The 20895-nt window shown below is 42.7% G+C and overlaps 1 protein-coding gene across 7 annotated transcripts in view; it reads left to right on the top strand.

Annotated features, from left to right (window-relative positions):
* Positions 1-318: 318 nt before the first annotated feature.
* RALB (RAS like proto-oncogene B) overlaps positions 319-20895 on the top strand; it is a 97587-nt gene continuing 77010 nt past the window's right edge. For 3 of the 7 annotated variants that reach the window (XM_020963098.2, XM_078146799.1, XM_078146800.1), the window contains exons 1-2: positions 7530-7629; positions 20360-20496. The gene's annotated coding sequence lies outside the window, so the exon portion shown is untranslated. Of the gene's footprint in view, positions 398-7528; positions 7639-8188; positions 8387-20359; positions 20497-20895 lie in introns of those variants that run through there. The other 4 variants (XM_078146804.1, XM_078146807.1, XM_078146801.1 and 1 more) reach the window with 4 other exon arrangements.

The following is a 20895-nucleotide window of genomic DNA, read 5'->3' as shown; positions in this document are numbered from 1 at the left end:
AAGCCTTGAAGGACAGTCCAGGACACAGGAAGCAGGGCTATGATCCTCAGGATGGTGAGTGACAATGTTGTGTTGAAAGGCTTGCGTGCTGGGGTCAGAGATCTTTGCAGCTGCAGCTGCTGCATCTGTGGGGTAGGCAGGTTATGAAATCACCTTGTATTTTTTTTCTTTGAAGTATAATGTATAAACAGGATATCCGGACAGCGCCAGGTTAAGACTGATGGCAAATTGCTGAATAATTTCTGCTTTTTGACAAGCATCCATGATTGTCCTTCCCAGTTGCTCTGAAAATGAATGTGGTAGCCTGGTATGGCGGAAAGAGCACTAATGCTAGAGCCAGAGGATCTAGGTTTGAAGCTCACCCCTGACATATTATCCGTGGGACCTTTTGTTGTTGGTGAGTCATTTCTGTCATGTCCAACTCTTCATGATCCCATTTGGGGTTTTCTTGGCCAATGTACTGGAGTGGCTTGCCATTTCTTTCTCCAGACCATTTTACAGATGAGGAGACTGAGGCAAACAGGGTTAAGTGTCTTGTCCAGGATCACATAGCTATTAAGTGTCAGAGACTGGATTTGAACTCAGGAAGATGAGTCTTCCTGACTCCAGCCCCAGCACTCTATCTACTGTGCTACTTAGCGGCCCTATCTGTGTGACCTAGGGCAAGTCATTCAATCTCACTGGGCCTCACTTTCCTCATCTATAAAGTGAGGGATTGGATTAGATGGGCTCTGAGGCATGAACCCCAGCACATGAGCCATTGTTGCCTAGACTCAGAAATACCATGAGATAAGAATTGCCCTAAATCTGAGCCCAGTAAAATATGATTCATTATTACTTGGATTCAGTCAATATCACAGGACAAGTTACTTAGCATGGGACAGTGGATGGAATACTTTATTTGTTACTCAGAGGATCTAAGTTCAGTCCCCAGCTCCACTCTTTCTTCTATGACCATGGATGAGTTACTTTACCTCTTTGGGCCTCAGTTTCTCCATCTGCATATATAATGATGGGGTTGGACTAAATAACCTCCAAAATCTCTTCTAGTTTTAAAACTCTGATACTATAATGTATGGGCACTTAGGTGGCAGATAGAGTACCAGGCCTGGAATCAGGAAGACCTGAGTTCAAATCTGGCTTCAGACACTTATTAGGGGGAAAACTCAGCTTTAAAACTGAACATCCTGACCAATATAACAAGATGAATGGATGAAGATTTGGATGAGACTAGTTGGGACCGAGGGAAAGATTACAGAAAAAGTAGCTAACATAGAACTGCCAGACAGTTGTTTTGTTTTGAAGAACTGAGGCCTCCTTCTCTGGAGGTGGTACAATAGGAAGTCTCACCTCATCTCCCCCATTACAATACTAAAGGAAGTGACTTGCAAAACGGGAACTGAACTGTGACCAGTTACAGCCAGGCCAGTTGTGTGGGCTGCTTAGAATCATGTTCTCCAAGGAGCTCTTTGTACTCAGGGAGGCAGCTGTGGTGAGAAAATTACAATGATAACTCACATTTTATCTAGTGCTTTAAAAAGTTACAAGGTCTTTTCCTCACAACAGCCCTACAAGGTAGGTAGTTGATGTTTTACTTATTCCCATTTTCTAGATGAGCAGTGAGCTGAGGCTTGGAGAAAAGGAAATGACTTCTGCAAGGTGACCCAGATATGAATGGACAAGTTAGGATTTGAATCCAGATCTTCTGACTTCAAGACCAATGATTTAGTAGAAAAAGTGCTAGACTCAGAATCAGAAGACATTGGTTAGAATCCTGGCTCTGTTATTTAGCTATGTGAATTGGAGCTGGGTTTCTCTGAGCCTCAGTCTCCTCATCTGTAAAATGTAACTCACCAGACTGTTGTGAGGATCAGCTGGGATACTGTATATAAAGTGCTCTATAAAACCCTTGGTGCTAATAAATGTTAGCAATCATCATCATTATTGTTATCTATAGCCACAGTTTTTTTGATTGGGTTTCCTAGGGAAAAAGCCTGGGGTGGGGGGATCTATAAGGAGCTGGGTGGCTACTAAAACAAGAATTTGTTTTGATCACAGCCATGGGTTTCACAGGGTCAGAGGCTTTGTTTTCTTTTACTTTTTCTGACCTAATTGAATTGGGAGAGAGGAGGAAAGGGTGTGGGGGGTGTAGTCAAAGCAGATACATTTCTGTAACACAAAGATACTGATATAGAGACATTCAGAGCTGAACAGGACGTTAGAGTTCATCTTAGTCTTCATGAGACTTTCCATCTTTAAGTCTTGTCAATCAACTAGCATTTATTAAGAGCCTACTATGTATGTGGCACTATACTAAGCTCTCCAGATACAAAGGAAGGGAAAAACTGTCCCTGCCCTCAAGGAGCTCACTATCTGATGGAGGAGACAACATGCAAATAACTCTATGCCAACAAGATTTATATGGGAAAAATTAGACTGTGGGTAAGTCATAAATTAAGTCTAGCAGAAGTCTATTTCAATAAGGTTTCCTTCTTCCAGTGTGAGTGATGGCCCCAGTATCACTCTGCTGTCAGGGGTTAGTTTATGACCTATGATTTACATTCTCTACTTGTTAGTTACCAAGTGATAGGCTCACAGATTTAGAGATGGAAACAACTTCCAAGGCCATTTAGTTCAAACTTCTCGTTTTTCAGATGGGGAAACTGAAGTCCAAATCAATTAAGTCACTTGGCCAAGTTCACACTGATAAGAAGGATCAGAGCCAAGATTTGAACCTCGGTCTTAAAATTCCAAATCTAGTGCCCTTTCCATTATATCATGAAGTACACTGATTCTTCCTCTGAAATGTCTCCTGTCTCTCTTCCCCTCTATTTCTGTTTCCTAGGGAACAGGGAGGAAAGGTGAAACCAGGAGGAAGGGATAGACATCCTTTCCTGTTGTTATTATTGTTTCTGAGGAGGACCAATGACACCATAGGGTGATGTATTGACTTGCATGTGAATTGGATTTAAGCGAGGCAGAGCTGCACAAAGTCATCAGCCTCACTCTCTCTTCCAGAGCCATCCAAGTCCAGTGGCAAGACAAACATCAAGAGGACTGTCAATGGCCCAAGATGCAGTGGATGGTGTTATTGTCTTTGATGACTGACCAAGCTGGAAGCCAGGGGTGGGGAGCCTGTGCCTCGAGTCTGGATTCAGTCAAAGGGCCGCCTTGAGGACCTAGAGGGTCAAAGCACAGGTTCCCCGACCCCTGCTAAGCCCTCCACAGCATCTGCTTCAGCTGCCTTCATGGCCTTTGGAACAAATTGTTCTCATCCACCCATTCCTCCTGGGGGGAAGTCTTCACATGCTTGGGGTAGATATCCCCCTCACTCACTGCGGTTGGTTACCCTCAACTTGCTTTAGGCCATTTACCTGAGACTGAAGTGTGGCCATTGCACATATTACAGCTTCTTGGAGCCACAGGTGAGAGCTGGTTGACAGGTAGATACCAAAGATATCCAAAGGATGAGCAGCCCCAAGAAGGGCTCAGCAAGCCCTCATATCAGAGGTATGTCAGGGAAGACTTGTTCGGTAAGACGTGATTTAATTAGTATAAGGAACAATTCTAGGTGAGGAAATAGTTCTGCAACTAGGGCATTGAGAGGGCAAGTGACTTGTCCAGGATCATATGACTAAACTGTCAAGAACTATCATCCTGAGTCTATTATGCTATATATATTATATACTGAGTCGATCTACTATGCTATATATATATTATCTATCATATATATGCTACTATCATATACATATAATATATATATGCTATTTCATTTAGTTAATCCATACTGTTGAGAAAATATCTTAAAAGTAACATTTAGCTAGATCATGTACAGTATATGTCATCTTTTAGCTATCTGTACCTGTTGACAACATAACCCTTGGGCATCTTTTTCTGTGGAGATAATACTTAATTTTCTTAACTATGTAGTCATCTCAACCTTGCCATAGAACAGATTTCATGCCTTTAATATCTCTTCTCTCCCTGCCCCCCATCAAAATGATGTCTACTTAAACTTGGAGCTTTTGACAAATGAGCACTCCTCAGCCAGAGCTCAAACAGAAGACTTGTTGCCTGTTACGCTTCTTGAGTCATCTTCCGCAAGAATTCAAGATAATGTGTTAAGGACGTTGGAGTTGGATTGTTTAGGTAGATGAGCTTTGATGTCCCTTCCAACTCTGACATTCTATGGATCAAGGGATTTCATTGATGACTTCATCCTTAAAGCTTAATAACTTTATTATTTGTTTATTTGTTATTTATTTATTTGTTAACTTCATTGTTAAAGTTGAACTTAACAACTTTAGCCTCCTCTGGATTACTATAGTATCCATTCTACCAAAATTTGAGGTGGGGGGAACATTGCTCTCTGAACCCTTGTGCTTCTCCCATTATCTCTTGCCCCTATCTCTTATCACCTCATGTCTCCTCTGTGGTCTCCCTGCCTATGGTTTCTCCCCCTCCAAACCATCCTATAAATTGTTGTCAGAGATTATTATTCTCCTTCTGAGAATAAGGATTTCTTCCTATCATTTATCTGTTTTAAGGCCTCTAGTGGTTTCCTAAAGGCACAAAATCCAAACTTCTTACTCTGATATTCAAGGCATGCCCTACTTGACCTACTCTATTTTTCCTACCTTATCCCTCACTTTTTCTCTCTGCTGGTTTTCTGGCCTAGACCACTCCCCCTACTGTCTCACAAATATTCAGGGTCTGTCCAGCCTGGATGTCTTTACTCACGCTGTCATGGCTGCTTGTAATGCCTTGCCCTGCTCTCTATTTCAATGCCACTCATTCTTCAAAGCTTTATTGCACCTCCTCCTTAAAACCTTTTTTTTGATTAGTCCAGCACACTTAAGATCTTGGAATTTAGCACTAAAAGGTGCCTTAGAGAACAAGTACAATACCCGCATTTTACCGATAGGGAAACTGAGGCCTGGAAAGGCTCAGTGACTTGTCCAACATCACTGAGGTAGAAAGGAGCAGAGCCAGGACTGGAACCAGGTCCTCTGAATCTAGATCCAGTGTTCTCTCCCCCTTCTTCATGAGAGGCAGCACGGCAAAATGGATAGTGTTGAACTTGGCATCATGAAAACCTGGGCTCAAATCCTGCTTGATACAAGTTGTGTGATTTCATGCAAGTCACTTTTTCTCTCTGAGTCAAATCAAAACAATAAAAGATTTATTAAATGCCCACTTTGGGCCAGACTCCGGGGATTCAAAGATCATAAATTGAAATAGTCCCTGCTTTCTAAGAGCTTGAATTCTATCCAGAGATACAACATGTACATGTGACAGGGACTGGCCAACAGGAGCCTGGTCCTTTCAGCAGGTGCCACATACTCTGCTTATGGCCAATCCACCCTTGAAGGGTTGGTGAGCCTGCTGCCAGCAATGCTCATTTATGAATATAGCCAGAAAAAATATATACTGAACAAATACAAAAGAAATAAAAGGTAATTTAAAAACTGAGATCTAAATATTCTTATCTGTAAAATGAGATTATAATTCCTGAGTACCTACCTTACTGCAGATTGAGGCTTAAATGAGATAAAGCTATTAAAAGTGCTTTATAATTGTTATTCATTTCTAATTGCCTGCAGCACTGACAACAAAATGAATGAATGAACAAATGGTGTTTATCATAAGATAGATAAGGAAGGGCAGCTAGGTGGCACAGTGGATAGAGAGCTGAACCAGAAATCAGGAAAAGTACAAATCTGGTCTCTTACTAGCCGTATGAGGAGGCAGCTAAGTGGCGCAATGGATAGAACACTGGCCCTGGATTCAGAAGGACCTGAGTTCAAATCCGGTCTCAGACACAAAACACTTACTAGCTGTGTGACCCTGGGTAAGTCACTTAACCCTGTTTGCCTCAGTTTCTTCATCTGTCAAATGAGCTGGAGAAGGAAATGCAGACCACTCCTGGATCTTTGCCAAGAAAACCCCAAATTGGGTCACAAAGAGTGGGACACAACTGGACAACAACAAAAGATAAGGAGAGAATGCACTAACAGTTGAAAGGGTGAGGAAGACCTTTCTGTAGAAATTGGTACTTAAGTTGAATCTTGAAGGAAATGAGAGATTCTGTGAGGAGTGTACTCCAGGTATGGGGATTACCAAAATGCGAAAGTGGGAGACTGTAGTATGTGTGTGTGTGTGTGTGTGTGTGTGTGTGTGTGTGTGTGTGGTGTGTGGTGTGTGGTGTGTGTGTGTGTGTAACACAGAAAAGGCCAGTTTGGCTGGACTGAAGAGTGTGGGAAAGGTATTAATATATAAAGAGGCTGGAAAGATAGATGGAGGCTAAGTTGATAAGGGCCTTAAAAGTCAGAAGAGTTTACATTTTATTCTAGAGGTTTCTAGAGAAAAACTTCAGAGCTTCTTGAGCTTTTTGAATGAGGACGGACATGGTCAGATCTGCGCTCAAAGAAAATCACTTTGGCAGCAATGTGGAGGTTGGGTTGGGTGGGGAGAGACTAGCAGGCTGCTGCAGCAGACCAGGCAAGAGGGGGTGAGGAACCAATCCATAATATAGTCTATGTTAGTAGAAAACAGGTAGGAGAGATGGAGGGGAGGTGGAAAGCCTTAGCAATTGATTAGATGTATATAGTACAATGCCAAGGTCCCAGACCTGGAAGCCTGGAACAATGGTAGTTGCCCTTGATGGAAATAAGTTCAAAAGAGGTGAGGGCGTAGTAGGAGGTAAACATTCTATTATGGGGCAGGCTGACTTTGAGATTCTGGGGGACATGTCCACTTGAGGATCTAGAAACATAGATAGAGCTGTGAGAATATGCAGATAGATGACCATTAAACCCATGGGAGCTGTTGAGGTCACCAAGGGAGAGTAGAGAGAGAACAAGAAAGGGCTCTGTCCTTATCTGTAAAATAGGGATGATAACCCCAGAGTGATGGTGACGTTCAAATGAGATAAGCTATGAAAAATGTTTTGAAAACTTTAAAATGCTGGGTATTTGTCCTTTTCGGATGTCCACAGCACTGACAGCATTACCCCATTTACTCTTTACAACATGTAGGGTCTCGTCCTATTTTGTTATTGCTTCTTGTGAACTTGTCTCTGTCTCTGTCTGTCTCTCTCTGTCTCTCTTCAGCCTGACTGTCCGTTCCTCAAAGGCAGGGACTGACTGGTCACTTTTGCAAACCCTGCTGGGTACATAGGAGCTTCCTCAAGAAATACGCATCCATTGGTTGACAGTTACAAAGGTATTGGTTGCATCTCAGTTTCTTGTGTTTTCCAAAGGGAAAAGAGAAAAGGCAACCAAAGATCTAAATAGGAACTGGGAACTTTGAAATTTGCACCAGGAGAAACAATACCCTGGAAGCAGGCTGCACACCCCACAGATAAAACTTTCTTGGCTCAGCGGTTTGGGCAGCGCCTTATCTCTGACTGTTTCCTAGTGTGATCTCACATCCTGAGCCCTTCCCTTTTCTCCTAGCCCTCCCAAGCCAGAAGAGGGGGGAGGTGGGGAGAAGGGAGGAAGGGAGTGTGGGCGGAGTTGCCAGAGGGGGAGGGAGAGCCGCTCTGGGAAGGCGGCGGATGCCCCCACCCCTGCCCCAGGCTTTCTTCTGCTGCTCTCGAGGAAGCGGCCTCTGCATGTCCAGGCTCTGGTGGGTGCTGTAAGTAGCAAAGCATTTAGGAGCAGCTGCAGCTTTTTGGGGCTGTTGCCCACCGGGTGGTGGTGGGTGGGCCGCGGACCGCCCCTGCCAGATGTGGTGACAGCTGGTTTTTTTTCAGGCTAGCCTTGGGGGAAAGGAAAAGGGGTGGTAGCTGCAAAGGGAAATCATAGGACTGTCTATTTGAGCATAGATTTCTAGCTGGAAGGGAGTAACCCTAGAGGTCCTCTAGCCTCAACTATAGTAGATGAGGGACCTGGATTTGGAGTTTGGAAGACCTGGGTTCGAATCCTGCCTCTGACATTGGCTGTGTGACCCTGGGCTTCATCTTCCTCATTTAAAATGATGAGATTGGACTTGATGGACTCTTGGGTCTTTTACAGCTCTAAATCTGTGATCTTTCTCATTTTAAAGATGAGGAAATTAAGAACAGAGAGGTTACATCACTTGCCCAAGGTCACACAGGTAGTTGGGTCAGAGTTAGGATTCAAATCCAGGCCCCCCAGACTCCAAATTGAGTGTTCTTTTCTGCTGTATCATGCTTCTTCACTAGGTTCTCCTAGCCCTGGCAGAGGAGTGGGACTGAAAAGGGAAGAACAAGATGCAGAAATTGCCCTAGCTGGGGTAAAAGGAAGACCCTGCTGGGATGGAAAAAGACTGACGGGTGTCTCATGAGTAGACAAACTGGCATATTGGGACCTTTGACTTTTCATATTGGGAGCTCAGAGAAGCTAGTGGTAATAGCAACAGGGTAGGCGCTTGGGTGAAATTGGTAAAGTTTGGTTTTGCCAATTTCAAAATTTCATAATACTCTTTTTAAGCCCTCTGTTCTCTCTCTCTCTCTCTCTCTCTCTCTCTCTCTCTCTCTCTCTCTCTCTCTCTGTCTGTCTCTCTGTATCTCTCTGTCTCTCTCTCTGTCTCTCTCCCTTCCTTCTAAGAGTAGCTTCATAAGGCCTGAGGGTCCTCCTTCATGGGAGGAAAATAATCTGATGAATCCATTTACACTAAGGGGAAGCGGGATGGAATCCATTTACACTAAGGGGAAGCGGGATGGTTTCTTAAACCAGTTCTGGCCCAGGCTCTACCTGTATATGTCCCCTTGGGTCAGTTTCCCTCTCTGGGCCTCATTTTGTCTTTAGTTGTAAAACAAAAGGGTTTGACTAGATAATTTCTAAGGCCTCTTCTAATTCGAACATTCTGTGATCTGAGAGATAAAATAAGGGGTTCAGGTGGGGAGGGGAAGAGGAATGAGGGTATGGTTTCTCTGCTCTTAGAAGTCTCAGCTGATGAGGCAGGGCCCACAGTCTTGGCATGGGCTAGGGGCTAGAAGGTGGAAATGCATACCTAACCTTGAGTAGATTTGATAATGTTTGTTTTCATGCCCCTAATCTCCCTTTCTCCCCACCTCCCAACTGGCAGAGCTTTCTAGACAACTGTGAAATTCACTGTGCTTAGGTGGGCCCAGACGAAACTGTGAAACAGATGAAGCTTATTTTGGTTCCTTATCAGTTTCTCCTGTAATTGCCTCCTTTGGATTCCCCCAGGTTTTAGAATTCCATTACTTTGGGCATGATCCCCATCTTCTCTGATCCCCCTCCCCTCATTCTCCTCTCCACCCTAGGACCACCTGGGGTTAACCCATCTCCCCCTGCCCCAACCCTTGCCCTTACCCTAGAACATTCAGTTCTTCAGGGTTTTTAGGGCCCAAAGGGTATGTATGAGAACATCACAGGCACACCCGGGATGCAGATGTTTTAGACATTAGTGCTTCAAAGATCCCTGATTTCATTCACCAGTTTAGATGCTCACAGGATTTAGCGCTGGGACTGTATGTCATCTGGTCCAACCGTCTCATTTTCCAGATAGGGAAATAGGCTCAGAAGGTTTAAAGGATTTGTCCCAGGTCACTCTGAAAGCAAGTGTTAGAATATAGATTTGAACTCAGGTCTTCTGACTCCAGATTCATGTTCTTTCCAGTGCTCTCTTTATTAATACACATGACACCGTCTGTGCACCTTTAGTAGATGGTTCTTTGTGGGTTTTTGTGGTTGGAAAACAATTCAGGCCCTGGTAACCAGCCCTCTCATAAGGGGCTTTTTTTTTTTTTAATACTTAGCCAGGTTGCTCGTCAGGTAATAGATACACAATCCATTGTTGGACCCTTACTCTAGGCCTTTCCAATTTGGTGTGACCTATTGTACTGTATTGTCATAACTTTTGATGACCAAGGGGCATGGATGGAGGACTTAAGAAGAGGGCATATATGTACCAGTGAAATCATAGGTCCCACCCCTGTCTCTATCCCATGTATTCAAGTCTGTATAATTGAGAGTCAGCATAGTATAGTAGAAAGAGAATGGTTTCTATCAGTAAAACCTGCGTTCAAGTCTTGCCTCTGACATATAACAGGTTGTGTGACCCTGGTAAGTAAGATAAGTCATTCACCTCTCTCTGCACCTTAGGACATCCTCTGTAAAATGAAGATGTCAGACTAGTTGATCTCTAAAGATCCCTTCCAGCTCTGAATCTAGGGTCTATGTCAACTAGCAAAAATCAGAGCTTGCAACAATTTCCAGATACTGACTGCCCTAACTAATCACTGTTGTGTCAGATACTCATTTAGCTGTCAGGCCAGTGGGGTCCCTTTGGCATCTTTAGCAGCTACTTTTCCTCAATGGTAGATTTAAAGTTAGAGAGCTTCCATCTAGAGATAGGAGGGTTCCTTTGGTAACTAACTTTAGGTACAGTCCAGCCTATGTCACAAAGGATCTGTTCCTTCTTGAAATGGAAATCAGTATCATCTCATTTGGTTACCTTTTTAACTCTTAAGGCCTTCCTTCTGTTGATTATCTCCAATTTATCTGGCATACAGCTCATTTGTACTTGTTTTCTGCAATTAGACTATGAGCTCCTTGACGGCGGGAACCATCTTGTCTCTCTTTATATCCCTAAGGCTTAGCAGAGTGCCTGGCACATAGTAGGCACTTAATAAATTTTTATTGATCAATTGACTGACCCCAGGCACTGTCAAAAACAACCTAACTCACTGATTTAGAGCTGGAAAGGACTTTTGTGCTCATTGCACCCAACTCCTCATTTTTAGAATCACTATTTTTAAAAAATCAATTTTTTTACTGTTAGCTTTTGTTTTTATAACACCTTCATTTCTGAATGTGTCACTTCTCCATCCCTATCAAGCCTAGCAAGCCATCCTCTGTAGCAGATGGAGGACAAAAAGTGGTTCAACAAAACTAACCATCACTCTCAACTAGGTCTTGCAGCGCTGATATACAATGTATCACTGTCTTTGTCTCCTGTACCAGCCCTAGGAAGAAGTGTGTTTTCTCAACCCTTCCTCACCACCCATTCATTTTATAGATAAAGAAACTGAGGCCCAGAGAGAAAGATGGAGTTGCTGTAGGATTATAAATGCAGTGCTGCTTAAGCTGACCTCACATTGGTGTATCCCTATTCTATCTCATCCCCTCAAGGCTCTGCTTCTTGTGCCTTCCAAGAAAGTGATCAGCTAATGGTAACATGAATGAATGTAAAATATTTATGGAGTCCTTATAAAGGCTGTGCTAAGCCCTAAAATGTGCTAATTAGATCACTTGGTGGGTCTGCCTACCTCACTGGTCATGGGTGTGTATTTTAGTCGTGGTCTTTTGGAAACTGGTTCCCCATACCTTCAAAATGGAAGGATGGAATTTTATGGCAGATAGGAAAGGAGGAAAACATGGCAGGCTGATGGAACAGGATAGCTCAATATGACGCTTTTATCACGTGGGTAGGCTGTGGCCTAATTTGCCTACTCAGAGGGCCATTCTGGGTAAGTGTGTGTGGTTCCTGTATGGTATTTAACCTTTTGTCATCAATGCAATGGTTTAGTGCTTTTGAACAGCTAACAGGCTTAATTGATGGGGTTTCATGACCTTTGAGAATGTTGGACAAACCTATAAACCAGGGCTTGGTTTATGGTTTTGTGGATTGTCTAGATTTAAGAAAATGATGAAGAAAATGTTAACTTAAAAGTGTGTCATGTGTGCTGGGGTTTTTTTTCTTTCTGAAGAGTTGATTGTTAAACGTTTACCAGCAAATCCCTGTGAAAGTACCACACTGTCTCCTGCCACTACTGCGCCTCCCAGTCTCAGCCCATCTCTACCTCTCTCCCTGCCCATGTTATACTGGCTGCTATATCCTAGCGGGGGTGAGGAACCTAAGGCCTTAATACCACATGTAACCTGTAAGAGATTTCAGGGGTTGTGGAGCTTCCTGAAGCTCATAGAAACCTTGAATCTTACAATTGTAAAGGATGTTAGAGGTGAAATCCAACACTCTATCAAATGAAGTAGAAAATGAGAGATAGCGACCCTCAGTCTGACCTGGCCTGGAGAGGACAGGAGGGCCCAAGACAGCCTAGCTTGGCCTCACTGGCCAGCTGTTGTGCTAGATGCTGTCTTGGCATGGGTGGGACAGCCTAACAGCCCCTGAGGAGGCAGGGGGAGTCTATCTTTGGCTCTAGAATGGCAATAAGTGAAGTGTGTGGGAGTATGGGAGAAGTCTTTTAAAATGGGGAGAGAAAGGGTGGAGACTTTTTCTGACTCCCCATGTTTATTCCCATTTCTGTTCTTCATATTTCCACAGAACCCTTTGTTGACACAGTCCCACTTTGATGGTTTCTATGAAAGACAGCTTCCCTAAAAAGCCCTTTGACCTTTCTGTTAACAGCTCTGGGCCTATTTGTTCCTTCTGGACAGATGGACTGGTGAGGCTGAATTCTGACAGGAGAAAGTGACCTCCCTGTTTCCTGCCCATTTCCAGGAAGCATCTTCAGTGAACTCTGGGTCAATACTTTTCCCTTTACCTCACTGAGTTCCTGACACTATTTTTTTTAGCCCCCCTCTGACTCAACCTCCCTGGCCCCCATAGGAGAGTCTGGAGTCATCATGGCATCCCAGGGCTACAGGAAATGAGGAATGGGGGGATGAGAGGAACTGCCCATCAGTGCATATTTCATCCTTCATCCTTACTCCAATCCAAATTTTAAAAGGTCCTGAGAACAAGGAGACAGGAAGAAGGGGAAGGAAAACAGCCAGAGCTTTGGGGAGAGCACCGGAAAGAATGATGAAGTCCAGAGCAATGTCAGGAGCATGCCCCACTTTGACCTTTGACGATCAAGGAAAAGACCAAAACATTTCAGCATCATAGAATGTTGACGCTAGATGAGGTGGAACTCTGGTGTGAGAGCCAATGGCAATCCTCACCTGACCTTTTGATGGTGTGTGGGCCCACAGTCCACCCTCAAAGAACATATGTGCCTTCAGTCTACCTAGTTACAGGGATGGGGAACCTGTGGCCTTCTAGATCCTTAAATGTGGCCTTTTGACGGAATCAAAATCTTGTTCCGTAAAGTCTGGATTCTATCAAAAGGCTGCACCTAAGGATCTAGAAGGCTGCATGTAGCCTCAAGGCTGCAGGTTCCCCACCCCTGAATCCTAGTACTTTAAAGTGAGATGCTCTCTTGCCCGGGTGCTCCATCACTCTGGAAATGCTCTCTCTCCAAACTGTCCTCCTTCAATCTACCTGGAATCTGTCACTGCTCCCTCCATCACAACTCCCCTGTCTTGGATTTCATCCCCTCGGGGTTGGATTCTTTGTGCCTTCTAAGGTGACAACTGTCTTCTCCTATCCAGAGAGAGCTAAAACAGTGTTCCTGGGTCTGTACTTACATCTTCATCATCTAGCATGGTGCCTGGCACAAAGTAAGCATTTAATAAATTCTTGCTGATGAACTGATTTTCATCATAATATTTTGGCAACAGCGATGCTACAGACAAATGAATATTAGACTTAGAATAATGAACCTGCGTTTGAGTCCTGGCCATGTATTATCTGTGTGACTTTGGACAAAATACTTAACTTCTCTACTTCTCTTAGTTTATCAGTAAAATGGAGGTAGTAATACTTGGAGCTGTTGTGAGACTCACATGAGATGATGTTTATGAAAATGATCTGGAAATCCTAAATCATGAGATTAGAGTTTTATTGTCTAACCTTGAGGAAGTGACCTTAATGTTGGGGATTTCAAATAGGCCAGTAGGAGAGGAGAAGAGCATGTGTCAGGCCACTGAGGGGGGCCTTTCTGTATTCTTCATATCAAATAATATACCCTAATCTGTCAATCAGTAAACATTCATTAATTGCCTGCTGTGTACCAGGTACTGTACTGAGCTCTAGGAAAAGAAAGAAAGGCAAAAGACAGCCTCTGTCTTCAGGGAGCTCACAATCTAGTGGGGGAGACAACATGCAAACAACTATGTATGAACAAAATATATTCAAGATAAATTGAGGGTAATCAGCGGAGGGGAGGCACGAGAATTAAGGGGGCTTGGCGGAAAGTGGGATTTTAGCTGGGATTTGAAGGAAGCCAGGAAGTAGAGATGTGGAGGGAGAGCAGGACAGGCGTGGAGAACAGCCAGTGAAAATGCCTGGAGTCCATTGGTGGAATTTCTTTCTACCTATGCATAAGGCCACTCTTGCCCTGAGTTTTCTTGCCTGACTTAGGATTGTAGACACCACATAAGCCCTTCTATCCATGAAACAAAGGGCAGAATCTGGCTGTGCTGAAAGATCCAGGGATTTGGATTCAGGGCATCTTGTGTTTGAATCCTGGCCTTATTACTTAGTGACCATGGTGGGCAACTCTTTCTCTGGCTTTAGTTTCTCTATCTGTATAATGCAGGGGTCGTACTAGGTGATCTTTAAGATCCTTTTTGGCCCAAGCGTCCATCACCCTTCTGTAATTCTATAGTAAATGCCACATGAATGGAACAGGCATATTTAAGAGTTCAGGAGAGAGAAGGCTTCACATCAGAGCTGGGTTATAGTAGATGACCTTTAAGGTCCCTTCCAACTCCAAATCCAATTATTTTCATACAGATCAGTGTTAATTTGGAGGAAGCTATTGTTTCATTAATTTTATGTGCTGTATTGTGGGGTGGGAGGCCAGCAGGTAGCTTGGGTTAAATCCTTTTTCTATGTGGAACCTTAGTGATTATTGTTGAGTCATTTTTTGGTCACATCTGACTCTTCATGATCCTATTTGGGGTTTTCTTGGCAAAGATCCTAGGGTGGTTTGCCATTTTCCTCTCTAGCTTATTTTACAGATGAAGAACAGAGGCAAACAGGGTTAAGTGACTTTCTCAGGGTCACATAGCTAGTAAGTGTATGAGGCCAGACTTGAACTCAAAAAATTGAGTCTTCCTGACTCCAGACCCGGTATGCTAGCTATTGTACCACCTAGCTGCCTGGCACCTAATAGGCACTTAAATGTTTACTGACTATTGACTGTTGTCCTTATAATACTTCCTTTGCACACCTGTCAGGGTTGAGGGTACGGATGATGAGGACAGAGACTGTTAACTCTTGTTTCTGTGTCCTACCTTCCTTTTTCTTGTCTTTTTGGCAGCTTCTAGGCTCTAGAGGAGCATGGTGTAGTTGCTGGGGAGTTAGGGAAGGGCAGTAGGTTATGATAGAACATCAGTAGTAACAGACAGAGAAGGGGTTTGAATGTAGACCCTCTGACTCCAGAGGCAGTGAGAGCCCTCCCCACTGGACAGCTGCTTCCTCCACTCAAATATTGAAGTGCCTGCTATGTGTTTTATCCCTGATACAGCATAACCTCCCTGAGGTCAGGGATGGTGTCATCTTTGTCTTAGTCTCTCTAGCACCCAGAATAGTTCCTGGCACAAGATGAACATCTCATAAATGCCAGTTTGTTGACTGACTGATTGATCAGTGTAGTTGTGAGGACAAAGGTGATATCGCTGAAGCCCTGCCCTCAAGGTCCTTATAGTTAGTTGAATGGGATGAATCTTTTTCTCTTTTTTGTGTAGGGATTGTTTATCATTTTGGCTGTATAGCTCCCAGTGGTCATTCTAGTGCCATGCAAAAAGCAGGTGTTTAGACGGATGGAGCCCTGGACCTGGGGTCAAGAAGACTCATCTTCCTGAGTTCAAATCTTGCCTCAGACATTTACTAGTTGTGTGACCCTAGGCAAGTCACTTAACCAGATTACTGTTTGCCTCAGTTTCCTGATTTGTCAAACGAGCTGGAGGAGGAAATGGCAAACTACTCCAGTATCTTTGCCAAGAAAACCCCAAATGGGGTCAGTGAAGAGTCAGACACAGCTGAAATATATAGGGGTCCTATATCATAGGATATGTCACATATATCTTTGGAGCAGCTAGTGGTACAGTGGCTAGGGCACTGGGCTTGGAATCAGGAAGACTCATCTTCCTGAGTTCAAATCTGGCCTCAGACACTTACTAACTGTGTGACCCTGGGCAAGTCACTTCACCTTGTCTCAGTTTCCTCATCTGGTAAAATGAGCTGGAGAAGGAAATGGCAAATCACTCCACTATTTTTGCCAAGAATACCCCATACAGCATCAAAAAGAGTCAGTCAGACATGACTGAACAATAATAACATAACATGTAGAAAATACTTTGTTCAATAAAGTTCAATTGCAGTGTCTCTAGGATTATCTATTACTATTCTGAACACTAAAATCTGTTCAGGCTTCTCTATGAAGAGGGAGGAGGTGTAGAAGGATTTAGTGAGTCATACTGAGTCTAGAGTGGAGTCTAGAACCCCCATCTCTTTTTAAAAATTAATCATAATTTTTTTTCAAGTAACAAACATTCTTTCTCTCCTGTCTCCCCTTTGCTTCCCTAGCTGAGCAAAAAATAAAAAGAAAGGTAAAACCTTTAAAACAAATACACAGTCAAACAGAGCCAATTTCTACATTGGCCATGTTAAAAAATTTGTGTCTCCATTCTGCATATCCTGAGTCCATCACCTGTCTGTCAGGATGTAACACTCCTCATCATAGATGCTCTGAAATTATGGTTGATCATTGCATTCATTGCTCAGTGTTCTAAGTTTTCAAAGTTAATTTTCTTCTCCCTCAAATCTCTTACATGAACTCATTTTCTTGTGATTTGCTTCTTTCACTTTTCACCAAAAACTATTCAGTTAACTGAGATGCCAGGACAGGCAAATGAAAGCACTGTGTAAGCATGAAGGGCTATAAAAATGTAAAACTTCACTGTGCTTACCACATGAAAAGAGACAGTGTGGTTCAGTGGTTAGAGGGGCTGCCTGGTCTTGGAAACAGGAAGACCTGGGTTCAGATTCCTGACTGTGATACCTACTGGCTCTATGACCCTGGACAAATCATTTAATCAGTCAGTGGTGGCTCTGGGCTACAAAGAAGGGATTGACCCACCAAATCTGTACAGGGAGTTTCCTCATAAGCTACATTCCTTGTACCAGTGAAATAGCAGGTCCATTCCCTAGCTCAGTGTATACTACCAGGGTAGTTCTGAGCAGCTGGCTTTCGTGTCAACAAAGTTTTACTCTGTGTATATGACATACATTATTCATTTTGGGTTTCCATTTACCTAGGAAATGAAAATAAAATAACTTTTAAATTAAAATGACTTCTCAGAAGTATCATTTATCTATCTATCTACTTATTTATCTCTCTGTCTTTCTGCCTGTCTACCTCTATTTATCTGCCTATCTACTTCTGTTTGTCTGTCTATCTGTTCACTTCTGTCTGTCTACATCTATCTACTTCCATCTGTTTGTTTGTCTTTCTGTCTACCTCTATCTAAGTATCTATCTGTCTACTCTCTATCTGCCTGTCTACATCTATCTATCTATCTATCTATCTATCTATCTATCTATCTATCTATCTGTCTGTCTGTCTGTCTGTCTGTCTGTCTGTCTGTCTGTCTATCTACTTCTTCTATCTGTGTAAATATCTGTTTATCTATTTATCTATCTGCCTGTCTATATCTATTTATCTGCTATCAATCTGTCCATCTATCTAATCGATTTACCTATCTTTTCCTCTTTTTCCTTCTCTCTCTCTCTCTCTCTCTCTCTCTCTCTCTCTCTCTCTCTCTTTTCCACCTTCCCCCCCCTCCTAAAACTAGAAGTCACAGAGAAGGTGCTGCTCTGCATTAGGAGAGGGAGTTCCTCACCAAAAGCTCCCTACACTGATGGCATCACATGTCCAGTAAAATATATATGTGTGTATGTGTGTGTATATATACATATATATACATATATATGTATATATACACACACATTATATATTATCATGTTTGACATACATAAAATGAATATTTCCATATAAAAAGAATAGAAATTATATATAATAATTAATTTATTATGTACAGCTTTTTAAAAAGTATATATTAAATTTAACAGGGTGCTTCCATCGATTCTTTGCCTATATATCCCCTTCCGAACCTCCTTTCAGCTAGGTGGCACAGTGGATAGAGTGCCAGGCTCATCTTCCTGAGTTCAATCTGGCCTCCGATACTTATTAGCTGGGCAAGTCACTCAACTCTGCTTGCTTCAGTTTCCTCATCTGTAAAATGAGCTGGAGAGACAAATGGCAAACCACTTCAGTGTCTTTGCCAGGAAAATCCCAAATGGAGTCACAAAGAGTCAGACACAACTGAAAACTCAACAACAACATTATTGCCCTTTCCACAACTCCTCCCCCACCCAACATAACAGCCCTCTCTTCTAACAAATAAGTAGAGTGAAGCATATCTGCACTTTAGCTGTGTCTGATAAGGTCTGCCCCATCCTGCCACGCTAGTCCGTTCTTTTTCTGCCAAGAGTTGTGTTGTTGTTTAGTCATTTCGATTGTGTCTGGCTCTTTGTGGCCAAGAGTGGGGAAGCACAGAGAATTGTCACTCTTCTGGGGTCATGACTAGTTACTGAGCAGTTATTTAGTCTATCACAGTTGTTTTCTTTTGTCATTTTGTAGGCATTAGTGTTCTTCTGGTTCTGCTTACTTAACTCTGAGTAGTTAACACAAGTCTTCCCAGGATTCACTATTAGAAAGTAAGCTCCATGTAGGAAGGTATGGTCTTGCTTGCTTTTAATTGTATCCTCAGTATTTAATACAATGTCATAACAAAAATAGTAAGTGCTTAATAAATGTTCTATCTACCTATCTAGCTATTATCAATCTATCTACTTATCTCTATCTATATTCTTATCTATTATCTATCAATCTACCTACCTATATCTGTGTATCTATCTTTCTCTCATTTATCTGTCTGTCTCTGAACTTAATAGTACTTGTCATTTCCTCCTTTATATTACAGTTACTGGTGTATGTCTTTGTAAGCTCCTCAAGGCCAGGAACCATGCTCTTTGTATTCCCTATGGTATCCTATAGATATTCCAAGGATCTGCATTCCCTTCACCTCCCAGATCACAGCTCTTCTCTAGATTAATAGATGGTCTTCTTGAGTTGCTAAGGCTGAAAATTCATCACCCTGTAGCCAGCCTAGTGATGAACCCCATCAAACTTCATTAGGACAGTCCTTGGCCAACAAACATACTTAGTTTATTACCAGGATTTATAGATAGTAAGGGCTTAATAAATATCTATTGAATTGAATTTATCGATAGACAACAGGTGGAAATAAATATTTCACAATTAAATTTTTACAGATATCTGACTGTGTGCTTTATAGATAGCCATGGAGAGAATATAGAAATCAGCATTTTTCTGAATTCCCAAAATGGAGTTGGAGAAATTATTATCAACATTCATTTTTTACTTTGGGTGGTGCAAAGAGGTGGAGTGTAGGAGAAGTTTCCCCCTTTTCTGAAAGAACTGAAAGAAACTCCTAGTGTCAACATGACTTGTTCTTTGATTGGTATGACATTACTTCCTTCTAATACAATGTAGCAAAAAAAAAAGTCATCAGTGACTCATGGTAGCCTCTTGACTCATGCTGGCATTTCTTCCTGTGCAGAAAAGGAGCAGTCTATCTGGGATGGGGGAAAGGGGGAAGGGAGGAGAGAAGGAAGAGGCAGAGAGAAAGAGAAGGGGAAAGGAGTCTTGCAAATGAAAAAGAGAAAAGGGAAGGAAGGAGAGAAGAAAGGATGGAATGAAGAGAGAGAAGAAAGGAGTGAAGAGATGAAGAAGACAGAGAATGAAAATGGGAAGAATGGTGCAAAGGGATGAAGGGAGAGAGAGGAGAGAAGAGGAAGAAAGAGTGAAGGCATGAGGAAGGGAGAGAAAGAAAGGAGGAAGAGTGATGGAAAGAAGGAAGAAGGGATGAAAGAATCTGAATTAGTATATTTTCGCTGCAGTGAAGAGTTATCAATTTTTTGAGTGTAGTAATTCCCAGTCAAAACAAAACCAAATACATCATTTGTGATATCCCCTTGAGACTATGTCCTGGGACCTGTCTTAAGAATCATTCTAGAAAAATAATCTCACTTCAGGTTTTTGGAGTGTTTAAAAGATCTTAAAGCACTTTCACATCTGTTATCTCTTGATTCTCATAACAGTCTTGTGAGATAGCCAGGTTACTTGACAGATAAGGAAAGGATTGCCCAGAGAGGGCACTGACTTGCCCAATCGTGGGCTTGTGTGCTCCCTACAGAACCGTGTAACTGGTACAACTGATATTTCTGGCTCTGTTGATTGTGTTGTCCTGGAAACAATCTGCAAGTGACTAGTTCAGCCCAAAGTTATGCCACAGTTGGAAAAAGTTTAATTACTGAATATACAGACCCAGCCTCCATGTCAAACCCAGGCTAGGACTGCCTGAGATAAGCAGTTTTAAAAGTTGGGCACAGAGTGATCATTTTCCTTTCATATTGAATGTTGTTGTAGAACTGGCAAAGGAAGCAGGGCAAGATTGAGTGTGCGAGCCTGACTCACTGACAGCTGATCTGGAAGCTTTGGTCTGAAAAACTCTCTACAAGAGTTGGGGGAAAAAGTCAACTTGGCTGACTGGTCCAAAGCAAGAGGTGAGTGTCCATTTTATTAATTAGAGAGGTCTGTAGCAAACCAAACCAATCATTGGGTGTGTGTGTGTGTGTGTGTGTGTGTGTGTTTGTGAAAGAGACAGAGACAGACAAACAGACAGAGGTTAAGACACAGAGACTGAGAGAGAGAGAGAGAGAGAGAGAGAGAAAGAGACAGAGACAGACAGACAGAGGTTAAGACACAGAGACTGAGAAAGAGAGAGAGAGAGAGAGAGAGAGAGAGAGAGAGAGAGAGAGAGAGAGAGAGAGAGAGAGAGAGAGAGAGAAAGAGAGAGAGAGAGAGAGAGAGAGAGAGAGAGAGAGAGAGAGAGAGAGAGAGAGAGAGAGAGAGAGAGACAGCAGACAGAGATAGAAACAGAGACACGGAGAAGCAAGTGTCAC

The sequence above is a fragment of the Phascolarctos cinereus genome, unplaced genomic scaffold, assembly GCF_003287225.1.
Source record: "Phascolarctos cinereus isolate Bilbo 61053 unplaced genomic scaffold, phaCin_HiC Scaffold_726;HRSCAF=1367, whole genome shotgun sequence".
Classification (NCBI taxonomy): domain Eukaryota; kingdom Metazoa; phylum Chordata; class Mammalia; order Diprotodontia; family Phascolarctidae; genus Phascolarctos; species Phascolarctos cinereus.
The sequence above is the reverse complement of the archived record's forward strand: the minus strand, read 5'-3'. Positions and strand labels throughout refer to the sequence as shown.